The sequence below is a fragment of the Physeter macrocephalus genome, chromosome 16, assembly GCF_002837175.3.
Source record: "Physeter macrocephalus isolate SW-GA chromosome 16, ASM283717v5, whole genome shotgun sequence".
NCBI lineage: Eukaryota > Metazoa > Chordata > Mammalia > Artiodactyla > Physeteridae > Physeter > Physeter macrocephalus.
The window spans coordinates 82,789,704-82,812,913 of NC_041229.1; positions in this window are offsets into that span (position 1 = coordinate 82,789,704).

Consider the following 23,210-nt stretch of genomic DNA (forward strand, 5'->3'; position numbering starts at 1 on the left):
TCAGTTACAGTAAGTCCCCTATATACGAACCTTCAAGTTGTGAACTTTCAAAGACGCAAACGTATTATAAACCTATTACAGTATAGTAGTATATAGCCGATTGTGTTAGTTGGGTACCTAGGCTAACTCTGTTGGACTTATAAACAAATTGGACTAAAAAATGCCCTCTCGGAACGAAACTCATTTGTATGTAGGGGACTTACTATATTTGGAACTCAGGATAAATCATCCACTTATCAAGGCTGAGAAATTTTCATCTAGTCACATGTGATGGCATGTTCTAGTTCCTATTTTCAGCTGACCATTGAAGAAAAAAGGGACATAGATAGCATTTCTGTTAATAAGGAAATTGGTTCTCTCTCTCTTGTTAATTAAGATATCTGAAAACATAAGCATATACTTAAGAGTTTGCCTGTAGAATTTCCTTAATTTAAAAATCTATTGAGGGCTTCCCTGTTGGCGCAGTAGTTGAGAGTCCGCTTGCCGATGCAGGGGACATGGGTTCGTGCCCTGGTCTGGGAAGATCCCACATGCCGCAGAGCGGCTGAGCCCGTGAGCCATGGCTGCTGAGCCTGCGCATCCGGAGCCTATGCTCTGCAATGGGAGAGGCCACAACAGTGAGAGGCCCAAGTACCGCAAAAAAAAAAAAAAAAAAAAAAAAATCTATTGAGACCTAAGCAAGGCCTAACTGTAGAATCCAAAAAGGCCTCTGTACAAAGCAGGTGAGTGAGTTATGCTCAGGCTAAAAGACTGGCCCAGGCGACAGCAAGAGTCAATAACAGATATCTGAAGTTTAAAGTGAGGAAAGTGCAATTATTTACATTTCAGGCATTTGTTCAACAACAAATATTGATTGAGCATCTACCACATACAGACACCACCAGGTCAGAAGCATTTAGTAAAACAGACTAAGTCTTGACCTCATGGATCTTATATTCTAACCAGAAGAAACAGTAAAGATAAATAAATACGTAACTAATAAAACATCAAGTAAGAGCCCAAGAAAAAAATTAAGCGAGATAAAGAGATCGAGAACGAGAGAGTGGTTATTAGGGAAGGCCTCCCTGATAATTGATGTTTAGGTAGATTCTTGAACTAATGAGGAATAAGCCAACATAGACTGAAGAAGAGAATTCTAATCTGAGGGAATGGCATGTTTAAAAACCCTGACATGGAAGTCAGATTTGTGTGTTCAAGGAACAGCAAGGAAGCCAGCATGACAGGACTGTGGTAGACAATGCACAGTGCAGTAAATGAGACACAGGTGGCATCAGGGAATAAGCCAGCGCCAGATCATGCAGGGTCTTCAAGGAAATAACTTAGAATTTTACTCCAAGCATCAGGAAAAGCCACTGGAGTATCTTGAGCAGGAAACTGATGTGATCAGATTTATTTTCTTAAAGGATTCCTCTGGCTGCTTTGAGAGGACAGACTTATGGAGTGTACTAGTCAGGGCTCTCCAGAGAAACAGAACCAATAGAAGAGAGAGAGAGAGAGAGAGAGAGAGGAGGGGGGGAGTGAGAGAGAGAGAGTAGAGAGATCAATTTATTATAAGGAATTTACTGACATGATTATGGAGGGTGAGAATTCTCAAGATCTAAGTCAGCAAGCTGAATGGAGACCCAGCAGAACAGGTGGTACAGTTCCAGTTTAAGTCTGAAGGCTGTGAGAACCAGAAGAGCTGATGGTATAAGTTCTAATCCAAAAGTTGGCAGGCTCAAGACCCAAGAAGAGCCGATTTGTCAGTTCCAATCTGAAAGCAGGAAAAAAAGCAAATGTCCCAGCTCAAGACAGTCAGCAGAAGAAGTTCCCTCTTACTCACAGGAAGGCCTACTTTTTATTCTAGTCAGGCCTTTAACTAACTGGATAAGGACCACCCTCATTAGGGAGGGCAATCTGCTTTACTCAGTCTACCAATGCAAATGTTAATCTCATCCAAAACATCCTCACAGACACACCCAGAATGCTGTTTGACTAAATATTCGGACATCCATGGCCCAATCAGGTTGACACATAAAATTAATCAACGCACAGGCAAGAAGAGAAACAGAGAGACCATGAGGAGGTTCTTATCAGGCAAGAGATGATGATGGCTTGGACTTGGGTTGTAGCCATGGAAGTAGTGGAAAGTGGCAGGATTTAGAACATACTTGAAAGTAGAGCCAAAGGAAACTGCTTATCAGTTTCATACAGGGTATGAGAAGGAAGAATCAAGGATGACTCCAAAGTATTTGGCCTGAGCCAGCAACTAAATGGAGAGGTCATTTACCAAGATAATGACAACAACAACATTAATAATAACTAATAGTTAACTCTTAAATGAATGATTTTTAGTAGGTACCAGGCACTTTTCCAAATGCTTTACATATATTAATTCACTTAATCCTCACATACGTTATTTCATTTAATCTTCACTAATAAGGAAACTAAGGCACAGGAATTTTTAGCAACCTGTCTAAGGTTACACAGCTAGTCAATGAATATGTACTCACAACCCCTACCGCACTAAGAACATCTTTTCTTGTTTACTTTCCTTTTTTGGTGGGAAGAGGGTGACAATAAAGTAGAAATCAAGAATTTGGTTTAAGACACATTAGAGTTAAGAACTCTATTAGATATCCAAGTAGACATGTCAACAGTTTCATATAAAAGCCTGGAGTTCAGAAAAGGGATCAGCACTGGAAATGTGAATTTGAAACTCATACGGGTGGTATTTCAACTAAGGAACTAAATTAAGTCACCAAAGGAATGAGCATAGACAGAATAAAAGAGGTATGAGGACTGACCCTGAGGAACCCCAACATTTAGAGGTCAAGAAGATGAGGACAATCCCACAATAGCAAATTAAAACCAACAGTCTTCCAAGTAGAAGGAAAACCATGAGAGTAGAGTACCCTGGAAGCCACATGAAGTCTTTCAAGAAAGAGATCATGTGTACGGAAGCCACTAAGAGCTAAGAAGACTGACCACTGAATCTCACAACCATGAGTTCTTGGGTGATGTTCCAGAAAGTTTCACTAAATTTTATTACATTTTGTATTTCTTGTTTATACATATCCTGTAAGCAGAAAAAATTATACATTTTCTGTTTGTTTTGTTTTCATTTTTAGATTCTAAGGAGAGGAGCTGGCTAACCACTCATGAAGTTCTCATAATAATATGTTGGTGAATGGAATAAGGTCCTCAGTTTTGATGGCCTCTATTTTATCAGTTCACACAGAAATGTTTAGGTTCTAGAGAACCAACTCACCCTGAAAGTTACAAATTTACTGATAGAATCTGATTTGTTAATCAAAAAGCCAGTGTATCCATTTTTATTAGGAAATATACCATTCTAACACCATTGAAGATTGAAGGAGCCAAATGGAAAGGAGGTAATAGTAAAATGAGCCCTCCCAGGGTGGTATTACTTTGAAGAATTTACCATAGTTCAGAATCTAATCCTTACTCTGCCTGGTATTAAACTCTGGGAGCAGATTTGACTTAAGAAGGCTGGCTCTCAATAATCACATTCAAAACACTCAAATGAACTCAAAAGAAGTTCATTTGTAAGAAAACTATAACTGAAAATTCAGGACCCAGATTAATATAGAAAACCAAACCATCATATAGTTGATTGACACAAATGGAATTTTTTTTAAATGTGCTTGCTACATGATTCATATTTTCAATGGCATATTTAATGAACATCCCTGTTATAATAGCCACACAGGTTGTCTTTGGACCAAATAATTCCCTCTCCTGGCAGAGTGGACATCTGCTATTTTAACTTGTCTGACATCTCTTTCCCTTCCAATAACAGTGTGATTTTCATTACACAATTTCCTCCCTTCTGTCCACACTCTTGACTCATTTGCCCTGCCTTTCCTATCTCATTTGTATCTCAGAGAAATCTAATAATTGTTGAGGGGAAAGGGTTTTCTTCATAGGGTATTCCAGCTAAAAAATGAAGAAGAAATGATAGGATTATAATATCACCATTCTGCTCCTCTTAATGAAATAATGGAATTAGGCAAAGATCACAGAAAGAGAGACAACTAAGTAGCATGTGTTTCCTATTAGCAGTACACAATGCACTCTACAACATATTTTTGGCAAAAAAGAAAAAATTATCAGACCTGAATCTGATTACCTCTTCAGATTTAACTACAGTCTATGGGAAATATAGAAGTAGAGAAACATGTTTAATAACATTAGAAGAATAAAAATCAGAAAAATCAGACTCCTCAGGGCAAAAAACAAACAAACCAGCATTTTCTTCAATAAATAAATTGCAACAAGAAAGATAGAGATAAAGGAGGGGCCACCAATAGATTAAAAGAGACTTAGATGATATATCCACAGTAGTCGTTTACAAAAATTATCCCATTCTTCACCCCATCCTATGCAATATAACTTTGTAGTGCTTTCCAATCTGACACTGACTTGGCAATATCACTTGCTTTGGCCAAAAGAATGTGAAGTGATGGTGTGCCACGTTTAAGCCAAAACCTCAAGAAACTTGCCTGTTACTTCTTTGCTCTCTCACTCCTTTGCCATCACTAAGAGAACATGCTTGCAATAGCCTACTGGATGACAGACATCTGGATCTAGGTCAAATCATCCAAGACACCACATAGCCAACAGCCAGCCAAACCCAGATACACAAATAGCCCAGATAAGATCAACAGAACCTGCAAGCTGACCCCAGATACATTAGCCATAAATTCTTGTTTCTTTGTCCTGCGAAGTAATGTGTGTTTTGCTAAAAGCAATACTGAATAGATAAGTGATACATTCCCCAAATTGCAATATAAAGATCTTCTTTGTATTCTGATTTGAACAAACTGTTAAATAAATGTGAGTCAATTGGGAAAGCTTAGTGACTGGATATCCGTGGACATTATAGAAATATTCTTTTTTTTTTTCTGTGCTGACATTATGGAGTTAACAGCTCATTTTTTTTGCAGCATGATAATGATATTGTAAATCTGTATTTTAAGAGTCTCTTAAAGATACATACTGAAATGATACAATGTCTTGGATTTGCTTCAAAATAATTTGTGGACCAGGGTGGTGATAAGGATGGGAAAATAGATAATATTGATCATGAGCTCATATTCTGAAGATGGATGATAGCTATACAGGGCTTAATTACACTCTTTACTTTTATATGGTTGGAATTTTCCATAATTGAGAAGACATGCATGGGGGAAAAAAAAAAAACAGGCTTGCACCCAAAGCAAACAACACTATATCAGGAGGAAAAAAAAAATAGGTTAGTTGAAATTCAACTGGATACTATTAAACATGCCATTTATTCATTCAATAAATAAACATGTGCCTAGTATTTGTCATGCACTGGGGATATAAGAGTGAACAAGACAAGCAAAAGTACTTGCCATTGAGGAACTTACATTCTGATGAGGAAACAGACAATAAATAAGTAATACACAATATATCAGATAGTGATCAGAGCTATGGAGAAGATTCCTTCAAGTCTTTGCTCAAATCATGTCTTCTCAATGAAACTTCCCCTGGGTAAAGGGTTAACAACACCCTTTCCCTTTTCCTACAAACATGCCCTTGGGTTAATATTTTAGCACTGTTTCCCTAAAAATCTGATAAAGGTAGAAGAGCAGTTGTGTCACTAAGCAACAGTGCTTGTGGTAAAAACAACCCTGGATTGATCAGTAGCATCTGGATTGAAAGTTATGTGAACTACAAATTCTCCGTTGGAATCTATAGCTTTGGAATCCGTGAAAGTGACAATTCTTGTAACTAAACACGTCCCTTGCAGCAACATACTGGGGAAACAGGGTTTCTAAGCCAGGGTGCATATTGTACTTACCCAGCTGGACCACCTCTTTTCACACCTGCAAAAAAGACTGGCTCCTGCATGACTGTATAGACTGCTGCAAAGACTACTCCCACTGTGGAGAAACATTTGCCCGCCTTGCTGGCATGCTATTTTTCCTGACCTCTATCCTTCTAAGTAAAGCTTAGTGCAAGTATGGCCTATGGTAGTTTAACTGAACCGGAGAAGACTTCCCAGGTGGCAATCATGTTAGGAGCTAAAGAGAAAATGAGCTGGAAATCAACCATGAAGCAGACCAGCAGGAGTATGGGAGAACTAGAAACGTTCTGAATGAGATATCTGGGCACGTGGACAGTCCAGGAATGCAAGACTAGAGGTCAGAAGCTAAAGTCTGCAGGCACTAAAAGGGGCACCTGTAACTTCATCTGCACAGCTACCCTCCCATTACCCACACACGTGTAGGATGCCTGCATTTGGCTTCCTGGCTTTTGGATGGATCCCGGGGGGCAAACTCAAACTCCCTACCACTGCTCTTGCACCTGTTGATGGCACTGATAACTGTCTGCACCTGGCTGGAGTGGGTACCACAGCCAATCGGCAGCAATTCCTGGGAAGCCCATCCTGACAAAGCACAGTGGATGAGTCAGAGCCTTAAAGCAGCCAAAGCACTGCTGTGCCAAGGCAGCTCTGGCAAGTTAGTGGGAGCATGTGAGACACTGCGTCTCTAGGCCCAGGATGTTGGGTCCAGGGACTCAAGGAATGCTTCAGAGGGCTTGGTCTCCTATGTATTATGTCAACAGAGGAACATCCCATTTCCATGGGCCCTTCACAGTACAGCTCCCATCTGCTTCTCTAGCTCCATCACCCTCCACTCCAGCCCCTTCCTGCCCAGCCTTCTCTCAACATGCTGTGCTTCTCACCACTGCTTCAACACTTGAGGCCTAGTCACACCCCCGTGTCTTGCTAAATATTCTTCCCTCTGCCTGGCTCGGACTTTTCCACCTCACTTTCTCTATCTGACCCAGAAGAGGTTGCTGCAGGCTAGCTGACCCCCTTGACCTAAAGTCACCTTTGCTGTAGGTGTCCCTCTCTCCAGCTACTGCTTCTTCCCCTTTCCCTTTGACCTATCCATATCTCCAGTAAGTTGTCCTCTAATCATTCCATTTTTGTGTGTTCCAACTCTTTCCAACTGGGACTCTGACTGACAACATTTACAGAAATGTATTGAATATTTTTACTTGTCAGTTTCTTCACTAAGATTATAACTTCCTCAAATGTGGAAACAATTATTTTATCTATTTGTTCAGAAGTTTAAGAAGTATCAATATTTACAAGGTCCTCCACTATGTCAGGACCCCAGGGATAAAATGACAAGCAAGAAAGACCATGCCCTCATGGAATGTCTGTCCATTAAGGGCCATTAAAAGACTGTCTTGGAATTTCTTCATTTTGGAGACCATATCATAAATCATATCGAGCATTTTAAATGGACCAATAAAAGTTATGAAAGCAGTCTTACAATTTTTTGTGTGGCATCATGAGATACAAATAGCACATATAATTCATGAACTGTTATGATTTTATTGAAATTATGCTTATCGAGAACTTCAAAATTAAGAAATAAACTTTTCAACAGCAATGAAATATTTATGAATACCCAACTAAATAATGAAGTCAATATTTAATTATTAATTCAGATTTTCTTCATTTTTAAACTTTGGACTTTTTTATTAATTTAAATTTATGAATTTGGATTTGCAGTTTTATTTTCACATTTTGGAATTTTGGGAGACATGGTAATAATACTCACCAATATCTGACCCTCCTTACCTCTGGGCAAATAGAAAGCTGTACTTCTCAGTCCCCACAGTTGAGCAAAGCCATGTGATTAGTCCTGCCCAATGAAAGGGAAGTGATGGGCAGAGAAAAGCCTCGATTATTCAGACTGCCTGTCTCTGCCTTGGCAATCCGGAAGTCTGGGTTTTCTAGATGGGGCAGCTAAAAGACGGTGGAGGTTCTATCAGCCTGGGTTCTTCAGTGACTTTGTAGAGTCCAGAATGCCCCTTGTCTGTTCTAGTTGGGCGGAGTGTTCTATGAATGTCAATTAGATCAAGTTGGTTGATAGTGCTTTTTATTTTTATTTTATTTTTTTTTTGTGGTATGCGGACCTCCCCCTGTTGTGGCCTCTCCCGTTGCGGAGCACAGGCTCCGGACGCGCAGGCCCAGCGGCCATGGCTCACGGGCCCAGCCGCTCCGCGGCACGTGGGATCCTCCCAGACCGGGGCGCGAACCCGGTTCCCCTGCATCGGCAGGCGGACGCGCAACCACCGCGCCACCAGGGAAGCCCCAGCCTGGGTTCTTGAGTGACTTTGTAGAGTCCAGAATGCCCCTTCCCTCACCGGAGGTATAAGCCAAGCAGAGAAGGCTCATCTACAGAGCCAGGGAGACAGAGATTAGAGTTTGGGAGGCTAAGCAGCTGAGATTTCTGAGGCAGAATACCAGAGAAAAGGAAACTAAACAGAGAAAATGCCAGAAATCTGCATCAGGGTCCCAAGTCTTGGCTGAATTCTAAGAGGCCACACAGCTGCTGGTCAAAGAGCAACTATAATGAAAACAACAAAATCAGGTTGCTAAAAGCTGAATATCTTAGCACTTCTCTCATTAGTCATGCCATCCTACTATCTTTATTAATAATCCTACAGCACGGGGGCCTCTGTTTCCTTTACCCCATCACTTTCTACTCTCATCTCTGATGCACAGGGAACTTCTCCCATAAAAATGCAATTATGATGGGACTTCTCCAGCATTCCAGTGGTTAAGACTCCGCCTTCCAATGCAGGGGGTGCGGGTTCGATCCCTGGTCAGGGAACTAAGATCCCACATGCCGCACGGTGTGGCCAAAAATATATATTAAAAAAAATCAACTGTGTGAGTGCTCTAAGGTTAACTTGTGATTCTAAAGAAAAATTTATTTGCCTTATGGGTGGTCCATTTAAGAAAATAAGGGTTCACCATTGCCATCCAAAGATGGAGCCTGAAATAGGTGTTCTGGGGCAGCAAAATTTACCAGAACCCAGCAGGGGGTTGGGAAAAGGGAGGGGACGGAGGCAATAAAAGGACAGAGAGCAACAGTATGAAAAAGAGGGTATTTCTTGGTGCCCATCTGAGGATTGCTCTGTTTGGACCCAACGGCAACAGGAAAATGTTCTTTATCATTCTCTGAACTATGAATATGTTTGTAATAAGCCATTCGTAAAATCAGATTCTTTCTTGTAATACCTGGACTCACCCATTTCCAAATGTTTTTAGACAGAGTTACAGTCTAAAACAAACCCTCTGTTTCTCAATAAGATAGAATCATTCCTCAACTATCGCTTTGCTAACATCTGACTTAGGAACTACAAGGTATCCACAACCATAATTTAATTTCCAACATTCTATTTCAGATTAGAATAAAACATCGCAAAGAATGGGATTAATATGCAGAGTACTGTAGAAGGAGGCTGGGGAGTAAGAAGACAAGCAATGAGGAGTTTAGAATCTGCACATAAGCAAGGAGCTAGGAAGAAAAGTTTTCAAGTCCTGTCTGCTTTTCAGTGCTGGGGTCATAGAATTTTCTTCCAACCCAGCAGGTAAAACAAAAGATAATGCCCAGCATCTCCTACTTGGCTCTGCTTGGTACTCTAAGTTTAAAATAGCTACTATAGATAATGAATGCCATAGCATTGCTAATTTATTTAAATGAAAAGAGTCCTCATCTGTGATTGTCCCATCTATATCCACCTGTTAAACTGCCTGAAGCAGAGAACATGCTGGTGGTTACTAGACTATTACTTATACTTGTAGGTTTAGCTCATTAAAATGATTTTGGAGGCTCTCAGAACAATAAGCATGGCCTGTTGTCACTATTTCTATTTTTATTTCTTTGGGATATCACCTAGAAAGCCTGGATTGGATTACAGCAAGTGACTACAGCTAAGTGTGAGGGGATGTGAAGAACAGAGTCTTCTTAAGCTTTTGCTACATTCTCAAGAATAGGTGGGAAATGACGCTGAGGAATTTAAAGTCAGTTAGACCTGGATTTGCCAAGGGGAAGTTATTTAACCATTCTCAGCCCTGGTTCTCTTATCAGTAAAGTTGGACAATAATATATATGTTGCAGAATTACTGTTAATAATTAGAAGCAACAGGGACTTCCCTGGTGGTGCAGTGGTTACGAATCCACCTTCCAATGCAGGGGACGCAGGTTTGATCCCTGGTCAGGGAACTAGATCTCACATACATGCTGCAACTGAGTTTGCATGCCACAACTAAGGAGACCATGAGCTGCAACGAAGGAGCCCACCGGATGCCACCAAGGAGCACATGTGCTGCAACTACAGGAGCTGGTGAGCCACAACTAAGGAGCCCACCTGCCGCAACTAAGACCCGATGCAACCAAAAATAAATTTTAAAAAATAATTAGAAGCAACATATATCTAATACACAAGACATCTGACAAGTGGTTGATAAATGGTACTTGTTATTATAGATCTCCAAAGTTTGCCAAAAAATAAAATCCTCATTAAATCATATGAGTTTTTCCAGTATATCCCCAATATTTCATTAAGGGCTTACAGATACAAGCACAGTAGCAGTTATATTGGTACCATAGAAAGACACATAACTATACAAAATAATGCTTATAATAAAGTGACTCTCCTGTCAATATAAGTAGGGTTGCATGAGGATTAACCGTGAATGTAAGTGAAAGGGAAGGGATTCTATTTCCAGCTCTAATAGCGTAACTTGTAGCAAACCAGTGAATTCTTGCATCAAGAAAAACTAGAAGGAACAAGATTTAAAAAAAAAAAAATCTCTGTTTGAAAGCATTGAGAGCTGCTGAGGCAACCAGGACTGAAAGGCCACAATCCTAAAGAAAGGTGAAGAGAGACAGGTAAGCCTATAAGTTTCCCACTGGGGAATTTCTTAATTCTTAGTGCTGGCTAAAAGGCTAAGAATCTGAGCAGAGTGTGTTCTTAAGAGGCAAAGCAGCTGAAAGAGTTTCTGGACAGAAAAGACAAAAAGTGGAGTCCAAAGACAACAGAGATAGGGGGAGAGGCAAGCATGACACAGAGTCGACTTTTTAAAATACACAAAGCAAGAGGGTAAGAATCTAAGGAAAATGCCAATGAAAGCATACGGGAGTTTACAATGGCCTAACAGTGCCAAGGAAATAAAAGTAAGAGCATATGAACCAGCAAAAAGAAGGGGCCCTAACAAACACCCACAGCCTCTCAGTTAAGACCCTTGGAGGGCTATGTCCACAAGACTGAGGGCAAATCAGTTGGATATTTGTCTTAATAAAAATTACAACACAGATGATTCACGGCAACTCAGTTGTTGATCACATTAAAGTGATCTGACCCACCCTCCCCCCAACCCTAGTTTCCTGCCAGAGAACAGGGTGAGCCCTTTCTGAGGGAAGATAAAATCAGGAGCCGATGCAATTTTTTCATATACAATGTCCATCATTTAATGAAATATGACAAGGCATACCAAGAAATAAGAAAAAGAGAAAACCCAGATGATATAAAGAGACCTTCAGTTTATCTAGATCACTGCTGTCCAATAGAACTTTCTGCAATGATGGAAATGTTCCATATGTGTGACATCCAATACAGTAGTGGCTGCACATATGTGACTATTGAGTACCTGACATGAAAACTGAAATTATTTTATTTTAAATAGTTTACATTCCTATTTGAATTTAAATAGCCACAAGTACCTAATGATCCCTGTACTGGGCAGCACAGCTTTAAATAGAATGCATACTTTTCATGCTGATAAAGGGAAGAGTTAATAAAAAACATTTGATTAATCCAACAAAGGAGGGAAAAAGGATCATAGAACAAACAAGACAAAAAGGAAAGAGACAGTATAATGGTTAATACATATCCAATTATATCAGTAATTATATTAATTACAGAAACAATATATACTGCAATAGAAAAACAAAGATTGTCAGACTGAAAAAAAACACCACACATTCAATTACGGAAACTTCTTTATATACTGCCTCTCCTTCACGCTCTCTTCTTCTTCTCTAGAACTTTCATCATATTAGACATATGCTTACCCGTTCAGTCTATCCTCTATGTCTTCACCTTTTTTTTTCCTATTTTTCATGTCTTTACTTATCTTTGCTGCATTTTAATTTTCTCAACTCTTTCTTCCAATTCAGTAATTCTCATTTTTCCTGTGACATATCTACTGTTTAACCTTTCTATTGAGTTTTTAATTTCAATGATTTCATTCTTAAGAGTTTTTTCAACTGTTTTTCAAATTCATATATTCTATTCTAATATCACAATATCTTACTCTTTCCTTTTGGTTTTTACTCCTTTGATCACTTTAATAATATTAAGCATAGTTACTCTACAGTGTGTTTCAGATTGTAGTATTTTATCAAGTTCTTAAAGTCCTAATATTCCTCTTCATCATGTCTAATTATTCTCTCTCACGAATTATTTTCCTCTATGATTTATACATTTTAATCACTAACTCTTCATGGGAGTTCTTTACTGCCATGGACTGCTAGAAGTGCTGCTACGGAGAGTTTTGCTTTTTCTGGACACTCTAGGATTTCATTGGTATGAAAGATTAGTGTTCACATTAAAATCCTAGGAAGACTGTCAAATGAGACTTAACATCTACATATGGAAAAAGCTTAGAGCTTTCATTTCTCAGGTGAATTTTCTTTATTTTTTGGTTTTAATGTTTAGCTTTTCTAATTCCCCTTTCATTGAGAGACAGCAATCCCAAGGTCCTACCTTTATGCAGGGACCTAAATTATAACTTTCTGCCTCACACAAGTCAAAGACTGCCTTCTGCCCTACAGCCTCTAGCTCCTAGGGGCTATATGCAGTCAACACCATCCTTTGTACAACTATCCTTCTACTACATCTGATCCAGTAAAAACCAAACTTGGTATCAATGTGATGGTCTTGCATTCACTCCTCAGTCAACTAGAAAGCTGAGCACTGAGAAGAATATCTCAAAACCATACTAATTGTTACCCTTACCAAATGTGATCTCTCACCTTGGCTGAACCCTCATTCAGAGTTTCAACTTTACTCATCTCTGATCAGCTTGCTCTCCCAAACTGCGCAATGACTATCTTATAATGGGCCCTCCATATCTGAGGGTTCCATGTCCTCAGTTCGTTGAATCCAAGGATGTGGAACCCGCAGTAGGGAGGGCTGACTGTACTACAACATTTTATATAAAGGACTTGAGCATCTGCGGATTTTGGTATCTGTGGGGGTCCTGGGACCAATCCCCTACTGAGGAAGTACTATACTTTCTTCTAAAGTTCCTACTCAAAGCAGATAATCTGGCTTCTTGTTACATCAATAGAATCAGACCCATCAAGCAAGATGTCTCTCAGTATTCTGCGTCCAGGCAGACATTCACATATGTCACCACCTACTTTCCTTTAAGCTCAGAAGTTTGGTGTCCCAACTCCTATCCTAGGTATGCTCCTCCATCTCTGAGCTCTCTCTCATTTCCTCCCTCTTTTGTGAGACCTTTTCTCCAATATTCTCTCCTGTATCTTCAATCTCTCAACTGGCTTCTTTCTCACACCTGATAAACATACTCAATTGTCTCTCTCTCCCTAAAAGACTAAAATAAAAACAAATAAATAAAAATAGGGTCTTTTCTCCCAGAATCCTCACCTAATGTCTGGCCTCTTTCTTCTCCTCACTGAAAACACTTGAAAGATTATTTATTCTTCTTGGCTGTACTTTCCAATCATTTTTCTACCACATGTAATCTGGCTTCTGCCCAACTACTTTATTGATATTGTTCTTATTTAGGTCATCAATAAATTCCTGGTTGGCAAACCTAATGGACAGTTTTCAATATATATTTTACAGGACCTCTCCACTGCACATGACACCATTGACCATTCCCTCCTCCCTATTTCCTCCTTCCCAAATTCCCTATTTCCTTTTTCTCCCATGGCACTGAACTCTCTGCCAATCACTTCTGTGGTCCTGTGTAATATTTCCCAAGGTGCTCTCCTTCACCCAGTACTCACCTTACACAACGTACTTTCCTTGCTAAACCTCACTTAATATCTTGATTTTATTGACAACTTAATAACCAATGAATCCAGTGCTTCAGCAAAGGCATTTTCACACCCATACACATTAACTTGTAGACAGACATTGTCTTGTGGTCATCCCACAGGCCTCATCCTCTCTATGTCCCAAATCAAATTTGTCATCTCCTTTGGTAGAAGTACTCCTGCTCTATGTTCTCTTCTTCAATTGGAGACACCATCATTCACCTATGATAGAAACCTGGGAATCATTCTTGACTCCCCCGTCTTCCTTACCCTTCATATCTATGTGCAGTAGTATAGCATGGTGACCCAGAGATTAGCACTGAACAGGTTCTTGCTCCTGATTTATTAACTATACTGGGCAAGTTATTAGATGGCACTTTCATAAGTTCAACCTAGTACTTAGTCTCTTTAAGCTTATTTTCCCCCATCTGCAAAAATGGAAAAGGTATGGTACACATTACAGAGAGGATCAGCATGAAGATTAAAGAAGGTAATGCATGCAAAGCACTCAGCCTCTTGCTTCATACATAATAAATGCTCAATAAATGTAGCTAGTTTTATCAAACCCATCAAGCCCTATCTACTTCCAAAATATATCTTGAAGTTGTCTCCTCACTATTACCTCCTATTTACTCATTCACTCATTTACTAGCAAATTCTTATTGAACAGTCACATGTTCTACGTACTAAGTTAGGCCTTGGGAATTCATGATGAACAAAGTAGACATTGCCCCTGCTTTAGTGGTACTTCCAAAATGGAGGGGAGGACAGACTGTTACACAGCTATTACATGAAGTCATAAAAAGTCATAACCCTAGGGTTTGTTCTGGTTAGTGAGAGAACATTCTCCAGGTCCCATCCTCTTTCCCTAAGGTCCTGGGTGAGGAAACACATGACAAGCCCAGAGATGAGAGAACTGTTGAAGAAACTCCTGCCAGAGTGATCCACCTAGACCACAAATCTGACTATGTCACCCACTGTGTAAACCTTTCTATGGTTCTTCATTGCCTTCAGGGTAAAGTTAGACTCCTTAAAATGACAGATAACCTACCTCATCTCTTAAAATGAGAGAGAGAAAGAGTGCCAAGATATGTTTCAATAATACTGAACTATTTATATTTCTGTATACATGCCATTTTTTTAATGTTTTTTATACCTTTGCTCCCAAGGCCCCTGAAACATCCTTCACCCTCTCTCTGCTTTGGTAACTCTTTATACAAGCTGGCATTCTTACGGAAGGAAGAAAAGGAAAGCAAGCCAACTCAAACTAGCTTGAGAAAAAAAGAGAAATTCATTATAAGAATACTGGGGTGCCTCATGAAACAGGACAGGGAAGTGGCTGCACAGCTATCGTAGGTAACAACAGAACCAGAAGCTTGTATGCTGGGAGCATGCATTCTCTCCACAGCTTGTCTCTGCTTCTCACTGTGAGTTGTCAATGTAACTCAGATTGTTGTTGTTTTTCCTCTACCACAAGGCAGAAAACAAGGCAGTTGACATTTCTCAAGCTTCATTGGGACCCGTGTTGAAAAATTCTAGGGAGGGACACTGATTGGCCCAGCACATTTCAGGTGTCCATTCGTGGACAAAAACTTGTGGGCTAGGGACCCAATGTAACAGTGAACTGAATGGCTGTTCTTGCCATAACCACATGGATGGGGGAGGAAAGCACCTAGAAAAGCTGAGGAGAGAGAACAGGACAGATTAAGAAACACAATGAGTAGAGTACATTCCTACTCATCCTTTATGACAGCTCAGGTGGTCCTCCTCCAGGGACACTCAAGACCCCCTTTACTGGGTTGAATGTCTATATTCTATGCACCCTTACTGCCCCATATGTATGCCTAATTGTCTAATACTGCCGTTAAAATATTCAATGATCTGCTTCTGTGTCAGTCTCTCATGAACTCCTTGAGGACAAGTGTGTATCATATTCAGTTTGATTCTTCAAACTCTGAGGATACAAAATCAAAGCAATAATGAATGTGTAAATTTGTTAAATATTTCTGGAAAAATGAGTAGGTGATTACTCAGACACATGAATTTTATTTCTGAAACTCTAGCTATAAAAAGTCATCATTTCAAACTTTCTTTGAAGTCACTACACATGTATCCTCTTACACAGCAAACTCCAGTTACTAATAATTCCAAACCTTATTAATTATCTTTTCTGAAGTAATCATTAGAAGTGAGAGAATCTATAATGGATTTGATTATATATATTTAAAATCACTTAATTAACCCAATATTCTGAAGAAAAGCACCAAAAAACTCCTACTGTGCTTGAGAACTTTCCAAACCCAGATCATGTGACAGCCAGTAAAGTTAAATAAAAACGCCAATTCATTGACAGAAGCATTCTCTGCTTCCTTAAAAGTATGGGAAAGAGTAGCTCACCACTGTCAAGGCATTTATCAAATAGGTACAAAAAATGAACAAAAGGTAAAACAGAGTGAGAAGAATCTTGGTGAAAATTGGCAAAACAGTGTTCTGCTCTCCCTCTGCTGGCTCCTAGGTAGTATTGCTCTTCAATAGGTATCTTTTCTCCCTATAATTAATAACGGCTAATAATCTGAAAAAAAAAAAATATATATATATATATGTGTGTATAACAGAATCACTTTGCTGTATACCTGAAACTAACACAACATTGTTATATATATTTAAAATCACTTAATTAACCCAATATTCTGAAGAAAAGCACCAAAAAACTCCTACTGTGCTTGAGAACTTTCCAAACCCAGATCATGTGACAGCCAGTAAAGTTAAATAAAAACGCCAATTCATTGACAGAAGCATTCTCTGCTTCCTTAAAAGTATGGGAAAGAGTAGCTCACCACTGTCAAGGCATTTATCAAATAGGTACAAAAAATGAACAAAAGGTAAAACAGAGTGAGAAGAATCTTGGTGAAAATTGGCAAAACAGTGTTCTGCTCTCCCTCTGCTGGCTCCTAGGTAGTATTGCTCTTCAATAGGTATCTTTTCTCCCTATAATTAATAACGGCTAATAATCTGAAAAAAAAAAATATATATATATATGTGTGTATAACAGAATCACTTTGCTGTATACCTGAAACTAACACAACATTGTAAATCAACTACACTTCAAAAAAAATAAAATGAAATTATAAAAACAAACAAAAAATAATGGCTGATACAGAAAAGACAAAATAAGTAGACTAACGGCTTGACACCTAATTTTTCAAGAGAGTAATTCAAAAGAACAGAGATATATGTAATATTGTATTTTCTGGTTTTCTAAGAATATGATCCTTACTCATAGATCAAGAGGCAACCTGATACAGTGGGAAAAACCTGCATTTTGACTTAGAAGACCTGGGTATGATTCTTGAGCTTTCCCGATTATCTACTGGTTGTGTAACCTTTCCTACTTGTCACTTTTATGTTGGTCGCATAACGTTACCGTTTTTGGAACTGAGTTCATCAACCGCTAAATGAAGATGCTAGGCAACAGAACTGTTGGATCCTTTTTTTGTTCTAATATTTTCTGATTTTAAGTGCTGTTGAATTACAAAATTTTAATGGTTTCTGCTTTTTCTTGACACCATTTTGAGTCGTTCTCAGACATAAGCAAAATGGTTGAAACCTTTCCTGTCATCACCAGCTTCTTTCCTGGATGCAGTGCCAAACACTGTGGACACCCAAATGAATGTTGATTGACATATCAATGGCTCTGACGGCAATGAAGAGCCCCGGGGCTTTAATTCGGGCCGAATTCTCTCCTGCTTAGAGGTCTAGAACTCTGAGCAGCAGCTGTGAACAGATCTGTATCTCCTTGCCCATGCCACCCTGACAACTGTCTGAAACCTTTGCTTCAAACGGGGAAAATGAGAAACAGCTAAAAATGTACTTTCAATCTGTTCTACTGTCCAGTCATTAGTTAAATTCCCTATACCACATTTCTTTAAATCAACTGACTCTTCGATATTGTTGCAAGGAAGGAGGGTACAAAGTGGTGAGAGGGAAGTCAGGAGGTACAGTTTCAAACAACTCCACTTCTTAGTTTAATATCCATCTTTCAAGACTAAAAGACAACATGTCGTGAACGAGAGCTCATGTGTGAGCTGCTCACTCCAGTGCTTCCATGTATAATTGGCAGTCTATAAATAGCAGCAAACATAATTTTAGCTACCAGTTATTGAGAGCTTAATTGTGGCAGGTATATATATATATATATATATATATATATATATATATATATATATATACACATTACATACTTAAGGAGATCATATATATATATATAGTTGTGATATTGGGATCTGCAATAAGAAATTTTTATGTGGTTTCAGTCCCTTTTCCTGGCACAGAGCTCCCAAAATCCTTAGAACTCCCTAATTGGTAAGAGTAGTAAACAAGCTCCTAACAACCACACCAGAGTTTTGTTAATGAGGGGACTAAGGGAAAGCCCCAAAGGCTAGTGGCTGGTTGCCAGGGGAACCAACTAGGTGAGTACAGGGTTGGAACTATAGGCCTCATCCCACCTCTGGGAGTGGAATGGGGCTGGAGGTTGAGTTCAATCACCACTGGTTAATGATTTAATCAGTTATGCTTAATGAAGCCTCCAAAACAACCCCAAAAGGACTGGGTTGAGAGAGCTCCCCAGGTTGGTGAACGCAGGTAAGCTTCTGGGAGAGTGGTGTGCCCCAGAAAGGGCATAAAAGGCTCTGCGCCTATTCTCACCTGCTTTGCCTTATGTATCACCATCTGGCTATTCCTGAGTTATATCCTTTTCTAATGAAGCAGTAATCTAGTAAGTAAAATATTTTCCTGAGTTCTGTGAGCTGCTCTGGCAAATTAACGGAACCAGGGGATCATGGAAACCTCAGATTTATAGCCAGGGGGTCAGAAGCACAGGTAACAATCTGGAATTATGATTGGTGTCTAAAGTAGGGAGGGGGCAGTCTTGTGGGACTGAACCCTTAACCTGTGGGATCTCACACTATCCCCAGGGAGATAGTGTAAGAATTGAGTTAAACTGTAGGACAACCAGCTGATGTCGTGGAATTGTTTGGTGTGTGGAAAATCCACACATCTGGTGTCAGAAGTAAAGGAGTATAAAGAAAAACACACAGGAGGAGGTGTGGTATGTGTGTATATATATAAACTGTAAAAGATTAATAAAAAGAAACCTCAATTGAATGGAGTTGGGAGAGCAGAGGGGTCGCTTTCATACCCTGAGACGGTAGCAGAGGCCCCCCAGCAGGAAGAAGACAGACTCAGGAAATGAAAAGCCATGGACTCTTTGTTTACTACAGCCCTCCCAACCTCCTTTCCTCTCTATAAAATCATTGCCTCCCCTTGCTGTGCAGAGACTTGCACGTGGCTCCCATGGTTGCAGAGACTGAATTGCAATTCTCTGCTGATCCCAAAGAAACCCATCTTTGCTGGAGAAATATCTGGCAGTCTATTTGTTTCAACAATACCATAGAGGTATATACATACATAGAAAATACCACAGAGGTATATGTGTGTACACAGAGGTTTGAACTGCGTGGGTCCACTTAACAACGGATTGGTTTTTCAATAGTAAATACTACAGGACTCCAAGGTTCATTGAATCCATGGATGCAGAGCCATGAATAAGAAGGGACAACTATATATACTGTTAAAAATAAAACTACAGGGGCTTCCCTGGTGGCGCAGTGGTTGAGAACCTGCCTGCTAATGCAGGGGACACGGGTTCGAGCCCTGGTCTGGGAAGATCCCACATGCCGCAGAGCAACTGGGCCCGTGAGCCACAACTACTGAGCCTGCGCGTCCGGAGCCTGTGCTCCGCAACAAGAGAGGCCGCGATAGTGAGAGGCCCGCGCACCGCGATGGAGAGTGGTCCCCGCTTGCCACAACTAGAGAAAGCCCTCGCAAGAGAAACGAAGACCGAACACAGCCATAAATACATTAATTAATTAAAAAAAAAAAAAAAACACTACAGGCCCAAAATGACATCACTTGCGGTAAAGTCCATAATGTCAAACCTAGATTTAATACCTAATCTAACTGTAGTTGAACATTCTGCAGAAATGTAATCTTAATCAACCAGTTTGGAATTTTCCGGTCAGCACCTTTGAGGTAATCTGTCAAATGGGCCCTCTCCATCCCCCCACCCCCATCCCGGAAGAAGAGGCAATCTGCATAATAAAACCTCTGCCATTCCTTTCCCTCCCTCCCCCCACTCCCCAAAAGATGTCCCTTTCTTTTATTTTGCTAATAGCTCCCTTGCCCCACCCTTCTTCCTACAACAATCTTCCATTTTGTACCACTCCTTGGGATGCCCTTCTAGTTGTTAGAAGACATGCTGCCCAATTCATAAACCCTTGAATAAAGCCAACTAGATCTTCAAATTTACCAGGTTGAATTTTGTTTGACTAGCATATAGCTAAACTCTCAATGACTGGAAGCTATAATTCTTGCTAGTATATATACTTGTCAAGGAACAAAATTCAAACGAGTCCATTTTAAAGATTTTATTGTTGGGAATTCCCTGGTGGTCCAGTGGTTAGGACTCTGTGCTTCCACTGCTGGGGGCCCAGGTTCAATCCCTAGTCAAGGAACTAAGATCCCGCAAGCTGCACAGTGCGGCCAAAAAATAAATAAAGATGGTATTGTCTTTATTCAGCGATTCATGTACGGATTAGCAGATTGAGAGAAGTTTTGAGGAACTGTACAGAATGAAAGGCTTTTACAGGTAAAAGGGAGCAAGAACAGAGAAGTCATAGTAGGCATTTGCTGACTTATTAAAGTGAGGGTATTTTCCTCATATGGAGCAAAGGGAAGTCTAGGAGCCAGGTTAGGTAACTTGTGCTGAGCAGGCAAGCACTGATTGGTTTACCTTGGCCTTCCTTATTTTGGGAGAGCCAAGAATAGAAACTTTGTTAAGTTTTGGTTTGCTGACAACGGACTTACTTAGCATAAGCGATTCCATCTTGGGCCAAAACTCATTACTTTAATATATTATTATTATACATATACACACAAACATGTATATGTATATATGCTTGCTACATACATACACACACACACATACACGCATATATTTATTCCCCACAAAAACCCTGTAAGGCAGATGATATTATCCCTATTTTACAGATGAGGAGTTGAAGCTTAAGTTATTAAAGTAACTTCCATAGGTTATGCCACTAATAAGTGGCTGATCCAGGATTTGAACCAGGCATATAATTCCAGAGCCCACTTAGAGTTGTTTTGTGCCCCAAGGGGTGCAGTGAAGTAACTTAGTGTTAGAAAACAATTACTTATGCAACCTCCAGAATAACTAAAATAACTAAAATGAAAAACCAACAAGAACAACTGATAACCCCAAGTGCTGGTAAACATGTTTAGGAGTATAAATTGGAGCTGAATGTAGTGTAAATTGATGCAACCACTTTGGAAAACTCTTTGGCAGTATCTACTCACACTGAACATACACACTGCCTATTATCTAACAATTCCACTATTCACTAAATATCCACTACATACGTTCACACAGAGTGTGGAATATACGTGCACTAAAAGACAGAATGTGCACAGCATCATTATTTGTAAAAGCCACAAATGAAATCAACCCAATGTCTATCAACAGTGAAATGGATAAAATAACAGGTTCTCACCTTCATGTAATAGAAATACGATTCAGTAATGACAAAAAACTACTGCTACACCCAACAGGGGTGGATATAATGTTGTGTCATGGAAGCCAGACACGAAAGAGTATATTCAGTACAATTCCAAATTCCAAAAACAAGCAAAAATAGTCTATGGTAAAAGTAGTTAGAATGGTGGTTACCTTTGGCAACAGGTGACAATAACTGGGGGCAGGGAGGGCAACTTAAAAGAATCTTCTGGGATAGTGGAATTTCTTGACCTGGGTAGTGGTTATACGGATATAAAAATTCATCAAGCTATGACTTGTGTACTTCTGCGTGACATATTAAAATTCGGTATGAAAGCTTACAAAAAAAGAAGAGGAGGAGGAGGAAAGCAATTACTAAGAATCCATCCTCGTTCATTTCCCATAACCCCTTTCGGAGCGCCAGGCCATCTCATCCGAAACTTGGGACCCGTTTCATGTTAATACTTCATGTTTTTCCTAGTTTGTGGTTCTTGTGCACATCACCTTCTTCCTCACATACATATCTAATCAGTTACGAAATCCAACTAAATCTGCTTGCTTAAGTTCTATCCTCTCTTGCTTTCTTAATTCCCTTAGTTCAGGGTTTCTCAATCTTGGCACTACTGCAATTTTGAACCAGGTAGTTCTTTGTTGTGAGGGGTTCTCTTGTGCACTGTAGGATGTTTAGCAGTTTCCCTGTCCTCACCCCACTAGATTATCAGTAGCACCCTCTAGTTGGAATAACCAAAAATCACTAGATTATCAGTAGCACCCTCTAGTTGGAATAACCAAAAATGTCTCCAGACATTACCAAATGTCTTGAGGGCAAGGGAATCACATCTCACTCCACAGAGCCACTGTCTTAGTTGATCGAAGACCTCATTATTAATCACCTGCATTAGGGCAAGAGATTCTACCTGGCCCTCCTGGGCAGGACTGTACCTCTTCCCTATCCTTCACACTCTGTACAGTTTTACAGCTTTCTACAGGATAAAATCTAGTATCTCTAATATGGCCAAAAAAAAAAGGGTATTATCTTTCCTCTACTTACCTCTCCAGCTTCCTACCCCAGCTATACTGAATTCCTTGCAGTTCCCTGAAGGATGGATGAAAGTCAGAAGAAGTGTTAGTCAGAAGTGTTAAGTACACTACCAGCTTAGAAGATAAATGCAAAACTCCTAGGATGTTTTATATATAGAAAATGAGTAAGCATGTACTTTGTGAAACACAGACAGAACTGTGTTAAATATACATAGTAAGTTAGTAAACTATAAGGCATACCAAAGTTAAAATAAATCAAAAATATGATGGTACGGAGCATCATTTAGAGTCAAAAAGGAATGGGAAAACTAAGATATGAATAATTATGCCATCTCTGGGATGACAACTATGTCACCCCTAAATCAGCCATCCATAGGTGACACCTAGTATAGTCTCTTACATGCTCTACCCAAGAAATGCAAGTACAACCCGTGTCTGTTCATCAGGCTAATTAGTAAGCTCTGGTTGTGACCAAGCACGTTTCCCTGCATCTATCCAACAGAGCAGGTGTGTGCCATTGGCTCAAAGCGCTTTCCACCTGTGGGCCTCCTTGCTGTAACCTCAACGCTAGTCCTCATAAGCATAAGATCAGTGGAAAAGGCTGATGTGGCAGACAACACATGAACACT